Source organism: Panthera uncia, assembly GCF_023721935.1.
Source record: "Panthera uncia isolate 11264 chromosome C1 unlocalized genomic scaffold, Puncia_PCG_1.0 HiC_scaffold_4, whole genome shotgun sequence".
In the NCBI taxonomy this organism is placed as follows: domain Eukaryota; kingdom Metazoa; phylum Chordata; class Mammalia; order Carnivora; family Felidae; genus Panthera; species Panthera uncia.
The window spans coordinates 55,739,843-55,752,708 of NW_026057585.1; the positions used below are offsets into that span (position 1 = coordinate 55,739,843).

The 12,866-nt window shown below is 40.6% G+C and overlaps 1 protein-coding gene across 13 annotated transcripts in view; it reads right to left on the reverse strand.

The window, feature by feature from the left end:
- Window positions 1–12,866, reverse strand: part of NFIA (nuclear factor I A) — a 373,386-nt gene that overhangs the window by 291,695 nt on the left and 68,825 nt on the right. The window contains exons 4-5 of one of the 13 annotated variants that reach the window (XR_007455028.1): window positions 7,037–7,251; window positions 1,664–4,213 (exon numbers count right to left, since the gene is read on the reverse strand). The exons of the other annotated variants lie outside the window; for them this stretch is intronic. The gene's annotated coding sequence lies outside the window, so the exon portion shown is untranslated. Of the gene's footprint in view, window positions 1–1,663; window positions 4,214–7,036; window positions 7,252–12,866 lie in introns of those variants that run through there. 13 annotated transcript variants of the gene reach the window in all.

Below are 12,866 nucleotides of genomic sequence, written 5' to 3' on the forward strand. Positions count from 1 at the left end.
CTGGGATTTTTATGAGAGTGTAGGCAGTGTGCTAAGTGCTTTACAAATACTATGCCACTTAATTCTGAAAGGAAATATATTAGGTAAGTATCATTACCTTTATTTTAAAAATAAAGAAAGTGAGTTGTCAGAGAAAGTAACTGTTCCGAAATCACAGCTAACAAGCAGTAGAAGGAAAATTTGAATCTCAGTCTTTCTGAGTCTAAGACACATACTATTTAACCACAGGTTATACTGCTTTACAACGAAGTCCAAGAATATCAGGCTTTTTTGAGAAATATTCAGTAATATTCCTAAGACCTACATCTCACTCTTATGAAACTACATTCTAACATGAACATTATGTCAATATTTGATTTTTAATACCCACTAGTAGAAGTCTTGATTCCGGTATAGGATTTTTTTTCAAAAGGCACTTCCTTCTTAAGTATAACTGACCTGGTACAGTAAATTCTCAAGATTCAAAAGTGACTCATTTCCAAAGCTCCACACATTAGCAGCTGGTATTATTCAATCTGAGATTTAAATTTATAATGTACTCTTGATAATGTACTCCCAATACATTTTTCACTTCTCTATCTCTTGAATGACACAAGATAAAAGATCTTTAAGGTATAAATATTTTATACAAACTTTCACTCTGTTTTTCCTCAGCCATTTTCCATTTGCGAACACTAGACATCATGCAAAAAAAAAAAAAAAAAGAAGGTTGAAAGAGTTTTATGGATTATGCTGGGGGGGCTGAGAACTGCTTATCCATTCTGCTGTGGCAGCAGACATCACAGCTACCGGCCTAACGGCCCTTGCTGGCTAATCAGAACGTTCCACCCTAAATGGGGTCTGATTCAAAGTACTATTTTTTCATGGGGCAGAGAGTGGGCTGGAAGGGAACAAATTCCCAGCATCATCTATAGAGATAAACTAAGTTTGTGCAGGGCACTGGTGGTGCCAATGGAACCCTGGTACCGAGGCACCTCATTCCGCTGGAAAGGTCAGGACACGGCCATTCCTCCCAGGCATGATCAGAGGAACAGAATCTTACCAGAAATCAAAAGACTTGCACAAGGCATGTGGCTTCTGGCAATCAGTTATTAAGTCCAAGGCTCTCTTTTCACATTTGTAAAATGAAGAGGTTGACCCATTGAAGGTTTTCAAACTATCTACACAGATCCCCTAGGGCCTTGCTACTCACGCTGCGGTCACTGTCTGTGTAACACCTCAGGGGTTTATTAAAAATGCAGAGTCTCAGGCCCCATCCCAGACTTACAGAATCATAACTTCCTTATAAGGGGTTTCCCAGGTGATTTCTTGCCCTAGGGATCAGTTCCAACGAGGGTTACTTTAGGAAGGCAGGCTAGATGGGCCAAGCTGACAGGGATCCAGGACTCCCACACTTTTTCACGGTATGTATGTATGTATGTATGTATGTATATACACATACGTGTGTGTGTATGGGTGTGTGTATATATATACATACATATATATGTATATGTATATATATGTATGTATATATATACAGTTTTCCCATAAATTTAGTTTTGAAGACCTCTATTTAAAGAAAATCTAAAACTACTGGATAAAAGGATCTATAAGGTCCTTCATAACTAGAACTGTCTATGATTTTACAAATTTGCAAAAGTACTCACATTTATCAGTATAAGGGCTATTTGTTTTCTACATTAACTCACTGTGGAGAGAAATATTCTATAATTTGCAACTAATATCCTTATATTCAGAAACATAGTTTGATCTTTTCCTAAAGATATCAAGAACATGAGTTACATGAGGGCCCTTGGGTGGCTCAGTTGGTTAAGCGTCTGACTTGGGCTCAGGTCGTGGTCTCACAGTTCATGAGTTTGAGCCCCACATCGGGCTCTGTGCTGACAGCTCAGAGCCTGGAGCCTGCCTCAGATTCTGTCTCTTCCTCTCTCTCTGCCCCTTCCCAACTTGTGCTCTGTCTCTGTCTCAAAAATAAATAATTGTTAAAAAAAAATTAAAAAAAAAAGAACATGAGTTACACGGAAGTGTTCTATTACTGTTAATACCCAAAAAAGTTACTTAGGAATATTAGTATATAGGATATTTGTAGTACACATATATAAAAATAAATACATATGTGTAAATAAATACATGTATATTCATATATATACATGTATACCTGTATATATTTATACATGCATACACGTATGTATACTATGCATTTAATTCTTTATATGCATACATATACACATATATGTACTATCTATATTTTTATATTGTACACACATACACATGTATACATATGTGTATATCTAGAGAGAGATATCAATATCAAGCTATTAACCCTCTCGACCTCGTATCTGCTCTACTTTTGACAGTGTCTCTCTCACTGTTCAAGTTGCCAGCTAACACCTCTCGTTTGTTTCCACTTTCGAGGCTCAAGCACCTGTCTGTTATGACTTTACTTGCTAGTCTGGAATAAAATGTCAGACTCGGACAGGAGTTAGGTTCACTGATGAACATAAGATCAAGAGCTTTAGTGCTTGAACCTGATAAAATCTACTTTGGACAACTGGAGGCTGGCTGTGCTTTTTTCCTGGTTATCAGATGTATTCCCAAATATCAAAACAGAAAAGCAAAACCACAGGAATGTGAGGTCTGTCTGTAAATGACCGTAGGAAAAAGATGTATTTTATTTCCTTGGTTCTCCTCATCTCCTGCCTATGCAAATGGACTGTGATAATCTTTGTGAAAGTGCCTGAAAAAAATGTCAGTTGGTGCTGCACTGTGCTGACCACCATCAGGAGAATTGGAGGATAAGGAGGAGAATGAGAGAGAACTCCTCAGCCTGCATGTTCTTCTCTGGCTTAACCCGCTGTCATGGACCACTAAAGCAGTCAGTCCCAAGGCTGGACTAAGCTAGGAAGGTGTGGGCCGGTGCAGTTATGATCTGTTCTGACTTCCAGGCAGACCAGGCTTAAAACCCAGATGTTCATTCCTCCTTTCCACACGCGCAGCGGGTACCCTTGGAGAATACTCAAGTCCCAATTCGTCTCTGCCTATAAGACAGGACACTCTAGATCACACAGAAAGGCATTCCCACGACTGAACCTATCCAGAGAAATGCTTCAATATCACACTTCAAAGTTGTCGGACACTTCAGAGTGGTTCTCAAAATTTAGCATGTATCAGAATCACCAAAAGTACTTGCTAAACAACAGGTTGCTGGGCCCCATCCCCAGAATTTACAAATCGCTAGGTCTGGGAAGGGACTAGACATCTGCTCGTCCACCAAGTTTCCAAGTGATGCCGAGGCCACTAGACTTGCAGCCACACTTCAAGACCCATTAATCCAGGTCAAGCCCTTATTTTAAAGAGGACCAGGAGGGTGGAGTGATCTGGCCAAAGGCACAGAGCGGATGACGGAAGTGAGGACTCCAGTCCCTCTCCCCTATTGCACAGTTCAGGACGCTTCCTAGCACAGGAGGAGGCTCACACTGATTCCATGAAAGGTATGCCAAGAATGTCTTTATCTATAAGCAAAGATCCTTGGTGTCTTATACTTAGGTAGCCTTTTAAAATTTCATCTACATTATCTCATCTGAGTCTCATAACAGCCTAATGAGACAGGCAAAGATTAACGTCCCTATTTGAGAGATTAGGAAACTGAGATGCAGAGCTGTTAAATAGTCTCTCCAAAGCCACCAAGTTCAGTCGGTATGCGCTGTAACAGACTGCTGCTATGCAGGGTACGGTCTGGAGCCCTACAGCTTGGACATCCACATGGCGGGAAGCCTGTTAGCGATGCAGAATCTCGGGCTGCACCATGCACCTACTGAGTCAGACTCTGCTGTTCAAAAGTATCCTCAGTTGATTCATATACATAGTGAAGTCTGAAAAGCATTGGTACAGAGAGGCCTGGAAACCAGGTCAACTAATTCGAAAATCGATGCTTTCTCTCCCCTCTTTCTCTTCTGAATGTACTGCTCAGTGTCATAGTTTGACTTGTTTTGGAACATAACCTAATTAAGACGTTAACTCCTATCAGGAGACTCTTACCAGATAAGAAGTTAACTCTCACCAGGTAAAGGACACTTAGTGTGTTGTACTTTAAAAAAAAAAAAAAAAAAAAAAAAAAACTAAACCAGGTTAAATTACCTTGATTACCAGTCTTGGTAATTCTTCTGTAGTCATTTTCTTGACTGATGTATAGACCCCCTATGAAATGAATCCTCTGAGAAGAAGATGGGGGCAGGGGAGATACAAGACAGTGATCAATGGATTCAATTAGTTACAGTAGAATTCTACTAAGATGAAAAAAGATCAAGACGCAATGCATCTACTCCGGGGTGGCTAAACTACTTTACCCAGAAAGTACACCATTTCTTTCTGACCTTCTTCAACTATTAAGTTCAGAAAAGCCCAAAACGGCTGCTCCTGGGGAAATAACCACAGTGAATGCAAGGTTCCTCACAACTGGAAGTATTTAAATACTGTTTTAGTGACCTAGGCAAGATGACAACTGCATTTCTTCACATACAGGAAGTGTTCTACAGACCAATTTCTCTAATGACAGCAAATAAACCCCTCTCGCGACATACAGTCAACCAAGAAGTAACTCAGTGGTTACCATAAGACCACAGTTTTGAAACATGTATGCAGGTTTTTCCTTCAACTTTTCAAATCAATTCTTTCGATTGACATTCTTTGTTGAACAGAAACCAGAATGCTGATACAGTGCACCTGTGAAAAGCTGCTGACTTCAGCATGGCAAAATGTAAATTCAAATGATTTTTTAAAAATATATCAATCCTAGGCATTCAAACAGTACATATAAATACAAACACACAAGGGTTTTGGGTTTTTTTTTTGGGGGGGAGGGGTTGTTTGTTGGTTGGTAATTTCAAAGTTGCTCTGTGCAAACACATAATTAGTTAATCAGGGTAGTAAGAATCCAATCATTAAAATTAGTGGTCAGGGCACACCAATAACTATTTATAACAGCTGAGGAGGTCAGCATATGAAACAACACCTCTGTGATGCAAAACTATTATTTTAGAAAGATGCAAATCTATTAAAAGGAAGGTTTCTTCTCTAGTTTAAAAATAATGTGATGAATTAATAAAGTTGATCAAGTGATTAATAGAATCCACAATCTTAATCTTATTATTTGCAAAGATGAAAAGGCTTTTCTGCCAAGAGCCAACTGTCTCCATTTGCTTCAGAACAATAAAATCTGATTGACTGTGATCTGCCTACTCTCTCTGAGATAATTTGGCATGGGCATACCTTTAATTCTCCTTGTATTTCTTTATCAAGATACACAAAGCTGTTAGTGGTTTATCCCTCTGAAACCTGGGGATTCGTGTAAATAACTTCTAACGGTGGGATCACACATAACAATTTACAGAGCACTGTGGCATAATGCAATTCAAAGTTGCTCTTGATTTAAAATGTTTAAAGTCCAACCACAGTGTCAGTCTGCCCAGAGAAATCTCTTATAAAAGTTTTCACACTCTGTTGGGTTAAGAGACAGTGGGTATTAATCCTATGGCTTCTACGCCAAACTTCCTTTTTGTGGTCAGCAGAGAAGCTATGTGGTTGGTCTGAAGGAGTCCAAAGTCTTTTTTCTGTGTTAAAACAAGGGAAAGTGGGCCGGTTACAGAGTAAAAGAAAAACCACAGCCAGCTCACTCTGCTGTAGCGTTTCCCTTAAATGTGGCCTAGAGCTATTCTGCTTTCCAAAAAAAGGTTTAATTTAAACCATACACAGTGCTGCAGGCTGCCACGTTTCCAAACTCAACATTCCTTTCTAATCTGTGCACTTCAGAACCAACATTCTGTTTCCATTGGTACTCAGATGAGCTTTAATAAATAAAATATCACTGCCCATCCATTACTTAATTTGAAAATAATATGCCCTTTTCTCCCCCCCCCCCCACTGACATTATTCTAAGTGCTTGTATTCAAGTGTGTTGAACTGTTGTAAACATCACCCCTGAAAAATTGGTGCCGCTCTCTTTCGGGGAGTGAGGGGAAGGAAAACGGGGACTGCAGCGTGAGGGGACTGAGTGTTAGCAAGTGGTCCGGAGCTCAAGAAAACTGCTGCTCTGTGAGAAGGTTGAGTCTGCCAAAAATAACTTATTATCTTTACGTTAAGAAAGAAAAACCTTGTTTATTCCTCAGATGGGACACCAGACTCTGTGCCGTTACTCAACATGTCACTAGGAAAGACCACAGTCACAGCAGCTCACAGCTACAAAACAGCCACATGACCGATACGGGTCTCTCTCTGGTCATCGGCGTGGCTGGTGCCGATCACCACCCTGGCCAGAGCGAGCAGAGTGAATACTCCACAGCTGGGGCCCTTTCAGTTTTCGCCTCCGTGTATTCACTCGGATGTTCATTAAGAACTCCAACCCCAGCGGGAAGGCCGGCACACGGTTTTCTATGTGAGTCACCATGCTCTATTATACATGACACTTGTCAATTAAAGAGGAAACCCTTTTAAAGCAAACTGATGTTAAGCTGGTACTTTCTTCAACATCTGATTTACCGCTGCTGTTATCGTCCAAAGGGAAGTTTGTTTTAGAACAATGATAGCAGTAGTAATCCTCCTATTTCAGTAGTGAGGGATTTAAACACATTCAGGGCGCTGGGGACCAGTCAAAAGGTTTCTTTCAACAGAACTATGTATTTTCAGTAGGAAAAGGAAGGTCTTACTGATGGGATAACTGCCAAGATTGGACAATTTTTCAGCCTAACAGTTTAGAGAATATCATTTTAAACTACCTGGTATAATACAAATGTGGCACCATAGATCAATGCAATGAATTCTCTATAGTCAGTAAAATGCTCTCCCAAATAATGGCATCCATTAATAATGATTACTGCCCCTGTGCCTTTGCCACAAAAGTAATGCCCAATGCTACATCTCCATAGTCTCTAATAAATACCCACAAGTCCCACGATAAGAACATAATCACAACATGGCAAATAAGTGCAGATTCCGGTGAGAGGGCAAATTAAAAAGCCATTACGTTTAAAACTTATTTTACCTTGTAAAATACACTTTCCTTATCTGTAAAATGGGGCTTAGAGGACATGATCTCGTAAGTCCCTTCCAGCTCTATGAGTCCATGAGGGTTTCAAGTTTTCTCCCGGGTTTTAATTCTTAATGCACCCACTTTAGGATTCCTACAGCACGCCAATAATAATTAATGCTAATAAGGAGCGGTGAAACTTTGGCAATGAAACTTTAATTTGGATTGATCTGGAGGGAAAAGAAAACGTAGGAAAGAAGATTTCAACCTTAGATTTTTAGACTCAAACATTACTTGTTTCCTGAAAAAACTGAAAGCAGCACATCTGGACTGTTGAAACATACAATTTCCTGGAAAGGTAGGTAAAGTGACCCAGCATGGATGGACACTCTTAAGAAAGCATATCTTAAGTATACCTTTAAACTCTTAAAAAGAAAACCCCAAAGCTCAGGAATCTATTTCAACTATGTCCCGGCTAATAATGATAATTAATATGCATTGTTTATTCTATGACCAACATGATGCAAATACTTTGTGTGAATTATTCCCCTTTACTCCTTACAATATGCTGTAATTATCCTCAGATTATAAATGAGCAAACTGAAGTTTATGGAGAGTTAAGTAATCTCTTCAAGGTGAGAACTGGTAAGGAACCAAGACAGAACTAAACCCAAATTAGTAGAACCCCAGAGCCTAAACTCTTAGCCACAAAGAAGGCACTGCCTCTTGTTAAATTGTATCTGTGTGATACTCTGGGTCAATCAGTTTGCTATCTTCAAAAACCCTTTACTTCTGTGTGATATTGACCACCTTAAGTACCTAAGGTCAGGCCTCAGATTGGTTTACATGCAAGATTACGTCTATGCTACAGATCTTTAATTTGCTCTATTTAATTAAAATGTGTGCTGTTAATTTCTCAATCCACAATAGTCACCAACAGCCTGAGTTGAAATGGAAAGGTTCTCTTTAGCTTGGGAGTCAAAGTATCAAATTGTCTTCCACTCTTTTTTTTAAAAACTTCCAAAATGCCCTTGACTGAAGGGAACAAATGTAACAAGGGCCTGCAGGTAACTCATATTAGGAAGCTCTTTTCCTTTCATCAGATGCAAAAGCCAGCTTGTATAGAGACTGCCCTCTCTAAACTGACCAGGAAGGCCACATTTTGAAACACTGGCACTGCGTATTTGGACAAACAACTTACTTGAGGCTTTGAGGACAAGAGTAGCCCAGCAACTCATAAAAGAATAAACTAAGCGCTCACCTAGAGTCTTTGGAACTTCACATGTCTAAAAAGGCAGGAAGATCTAAGAGCTATTTTTAGTAGATCAAAAGCTCACACAGAAACTATAGGCTTACTCAAGAAACAACTGTACAACCTTGCTAAAGCATCAACCAACTCATTACACAAAAACTATTTCATGCCCTTACTGCTGATGGCTTGTTTGTATCTGTGAGCACAGTTACAGATGTCTGTTTGCTTTAAAAATAGGAAAACAAATTAATTATTAACCAATGCAGTTTGTCTAGAAGACAAAACTTTTCAAAGCATGGAGTCAAAAATATTGGTTGAGGTTCTTGGTGAGAGAAAGAATTGGAAGTGAGAGAAGTCAGATTGCATTGAAAGGCATCCCAGGCCAACCTGAATCTCAGATTTAGATCCTTACAGTAGCGACAAAACACAAGGTCCCATTATAAAGGTTATCACTACGAGGAATCATAAACACTTATAGACCATGCAGACAGATGACTGAAGCGGCTGCTAATACCCTATACCGGGGAATGGCAGGAATTATGGCCAACTAGAAGGCCCAGATTCCATCCCATAAGGTGTTCAGATTAAAATGTTTGAAAGCACTGTGCTGGCAGCAGTCAACTCACAGAACACCAATTTACCAGGCCTGAACTTATTTCAATCATCAGGAAACTTGTTTTCCAAGAAGTAAAGTGACTTGACTAAATGCACCGCCTGGTTTACTCCCAGCTATGAACAACTCTAGGACTGGAAAGGATGTTTCCTGCTTCCCATTCTTGGGTGCATTTACTGAACAAACCCAGCGCTGACATGGGGCTATCCTCTCTGAAAAACACAGGGCTCGAGAGACAAATGATTTAAGTTGCCTACTCTCACTCTCCTTAGAGGAGGAGACACAGACCAGGAAACAAACATCATAATACAGCATGAACACTACAATGATTCTCTGTTCTCACAACTGCAATGAAAGGGCAGAGAAGGGTGACCAGAAGCCACTCTAGGTGATGCAGTCCTCAGATTTTAGCGTCCAACCTTTGCAGGTATGTACTACTGTGTGACAGGCTTTCTGGACTTAATCATTATATATATTTTTTAAGAAATATATTCTACCAAAAGGAAAAAAAAAAAAAAAAAAGGTCTAACATGACACTCTTGGAAAGTCTTAGCCCAAGAAAACTTTAATGGCCCAGTTATAAATCTTCCAAAATGAGAATCTGTAATAGAAATACTGACAGACCTTAATTATGGCAGCACTATGGGGCTTTGGATAATAAAGCCCACATATTTTCAGCTTAGATCATTATTTATAGGATGCCTTGCAAAGGATTTTATTTGCAAGTGCCTGCCTGAATCAATGAGGTGAAGTTTTACACAAGGAAAGGAAGTGCAAAGTACACTGTGTGAAAAAGCAGGGATTTACCTCCTGGGGTTCAGGAGGCCCAGGGACCAGGGGCTTCAGGCAGTGAATGATGATTTTGACTCCTCCAGTTTGTATAAAAGGTTGAAGTTCAGTCTGGCGCAGTGCAGCATTCCACGAGACCTGCTGCCTCTTTGAGCAGGCGATTAATCTCATGATCGATAGACCATATGATTAGGCACTAATAGCTGATAGGAGGAGAGAATAAACAACCATAAATTTGCTTTGTACCGAGTAATCCAAGTGTAAGCGGGGTCATTTAATGGCCACATTGGGTCATGTTACCTAAGGGGCCATATGGAATAAAAATGGACCATACATACATTTTTTAAGATCTTCAGTTATTAGCTCAGGGTTATGGGACCAGGGTGGGGCTATGGGAGCAACACCTATTAGTTTAGTATTCTTCGGTGACAAGATGCAAGGATTTCCATGTACTGAGCGTGGAGGGCTGACTGCAGAGAGAATAATGGAAAAGTCCCATTGTTGAAATAATTCCTCTATAAGCACCATCGTCAATCACCCTCAGTATAACATGAGTGGCCCTGGGTGGTCTGTCTCATCAGTGCGTAAAGCACCGGATTCTGTGCCTACAGGATGAACTAAAGGGAAGCAGGGCTCAGAATCCAGGACAGGATCTTGTGTGTCTCTCAATCAAAGCAGTTGCTGGACTGTTTAATTCCTCCTTTGCATGCAGATCACTGCTCCGGGTTCCCGGGCTGGTTCTCAGGGTGTCATGAACTTCCAGTATTGGGAATGGTCACGCGACATAAAAGCTGGGATCCAGAAGGTCATAAATCTCATTCTTTCTTTTCTCCTTTTCCCTGGCTTCTTCCCTAAGACGCTGACCTCCTCCATCAGCCCCTTGAAAGAAAGAAATCAATCACCCCCAGACTAAAATGAAAACCTGAGCCTTGCGTAGGCATTGGATGGCTTTCTCTTGTTTGTGACAAAATTCAAGAAAATCTGAAAAATGTCAATTCCCTCTTACTTTCGTCCTTCTCTCCACCACACCCTTAGCCCTGGGAAGCAAAGACCCCTTAAGCTCTTGCTATCAATGACCATGAAAAAGAAAAGGAAGACACTTTGTTAGCCTAAAAGGAATGTGCCAGAGAAAAGTAATTGTTGGATAAAAAAGAACATCAACTGGTCCTGTGCTTCATTCTCAGCCCCTGGCAAACTACACAAAATCTCTTTTCTTTGAAAACTATCTGGGAAACAAACCCCTCCAAATCACCCTCCCCACTTGTGAATTGTCCCTCCCAGCCCCCATTCTCTTCATATCCCCCCTCCCTCCCTGCTCCTACTAATATGGCCTTTGTTAATTTCCAAGCCTTTAGGGACAACTGTTCACCACCGTTCCTTCTAGTCTAATTGTTCAATACTGCTGATAGCTCTTGAGCTGACAGAAGAGTTTTCGATCGGTTCTTTAAGAAGAAAGCGGGAGCGTCAGACACCCTGGGGTTTGTTGGGGGAATGTTTGTTGTTGTTGTTCCCAGGAAGCTGGGAAATTCATTGCCCATTCAAATACAAGTATTATCAATGCCCCCAAAGAAGTTTCATGTGAGAAGGAGTTGTTACAGCTGAACCACAGGAGAATTTTTAAATTTACCCTGAAAATCCCTTCTAGGTTTACATTTATTCAAAGAGTTTCCACTCACAGAATATCTGAGCTGGAAGACTTTTGGGCCAGGTACATTGAACATAAAAGGATGCCCCCAAATGTCAAATCACAAGGGATACTCCAAGATCTGGCCATTTCTCTGCTGACACTTTTTGGAACAATAAAACCAGCCCAGCTAGGGCCACCCATCCTAACTCCCAGTCAGGAAGAAGGAGTTGCCTTGGGAAGAAAACCAACCAGAGGGCCAGATAATCTTCTGCTCCAATGTGCTCCCAGCGGGGGGATGTACAGCACAGTGATGGAAGGGGACTTGGCAGAGAATGTGGAGCTGAGCAGAGCCTTGACCCCTGGGAACATGGGTCAGTGCTCTTACCTCTACACCACCCTGACTCCTAACGTGTATTTTTTAAAGTTCTTCCTTAGTAACTAGGATCAATTTCTAGTCAACTCTGAAACACCCAGAACAGAGGGAAGACACTCAGTTCCCTTCTTAAAACGATGTGAATTCTTCCCAGAGGGGGTAAAAGAAAAAAGAAAAAAACCAAGGGTCCTTTGCAGACAAATGGAGTCTGTTTAGATCTAATTCAGCTGTCCTTCCCTGATCTTGGTAGCTACCTGTAACCATGTCCTTGTTGAAACCCTCCAGGGCCTATATCTAATATGGCTTACAGTAGTAATATTCATCATAATAATACTTACCATTTACTGAACATCAGGTATAAACTAGGACACTTACAAAAGCGTTTCTAATTATCGAACAGTCCTGAGTTAATATTGCTCCCTCATTTTACAAATGGGAAAAAAAAAAAAACAGAGATGAAGGAACGCAGAGAGGGTGAATAACCTGCCCACAGTCACACAGCTTGGCAGCAGAGACAAGATTTAAGTCACACCTATCTTGTCACAAAGACTGATTTGTTTTCCAACAGATTATGCTGTTTTACACACTGTCTTAAGAATTTAAGGGTGAGATTACCCTATAGTTCTCAAGAGTTAGTTGGTACTGGTACCAAAAGCTGGCCTTTCTGGTTAATGTTTTTCCAAGCATGAAAGCAATACAGTCTTATACCATTCCCATGGATACCAGAGTCTCATATCACTAAAGCAATCAGAAACAAGATGAGTCAGTCTTAGCAAAAGCACTAAGTATAGACTGAAGCTAGGGCTATGTGGGCAAAAAGGAGTGTGGAGTGAAAGAGACTATCTAAAAAATTTTTAATCCTATTATAAAGCAAAAAAATAAAAACCTTTCATCCTCAGGAAATGTTGGCCGAGCACCTACTATGCACCAACCTTTCCTAAATTGAATTAGAAAGGAAATGGTTCAATTTCCCAACCTCTATTTGCCTTTGGACCCTTTGGTATCAGGCACACCAAAAGTAATACATCAGTGGTTCTCCTTCATCATCCCATTTTACCCTGAGGCTGATGCTCTGTAAACGTGAGAGAATTGGCTGCCTCACTGGACTACTTCTGCTCCTGGTACTATAGAGCCATGTTTTGCCCGTTGCTAGACACAAAGTACTGGGTCGCCTGGGTGGCTCAGTAGGTT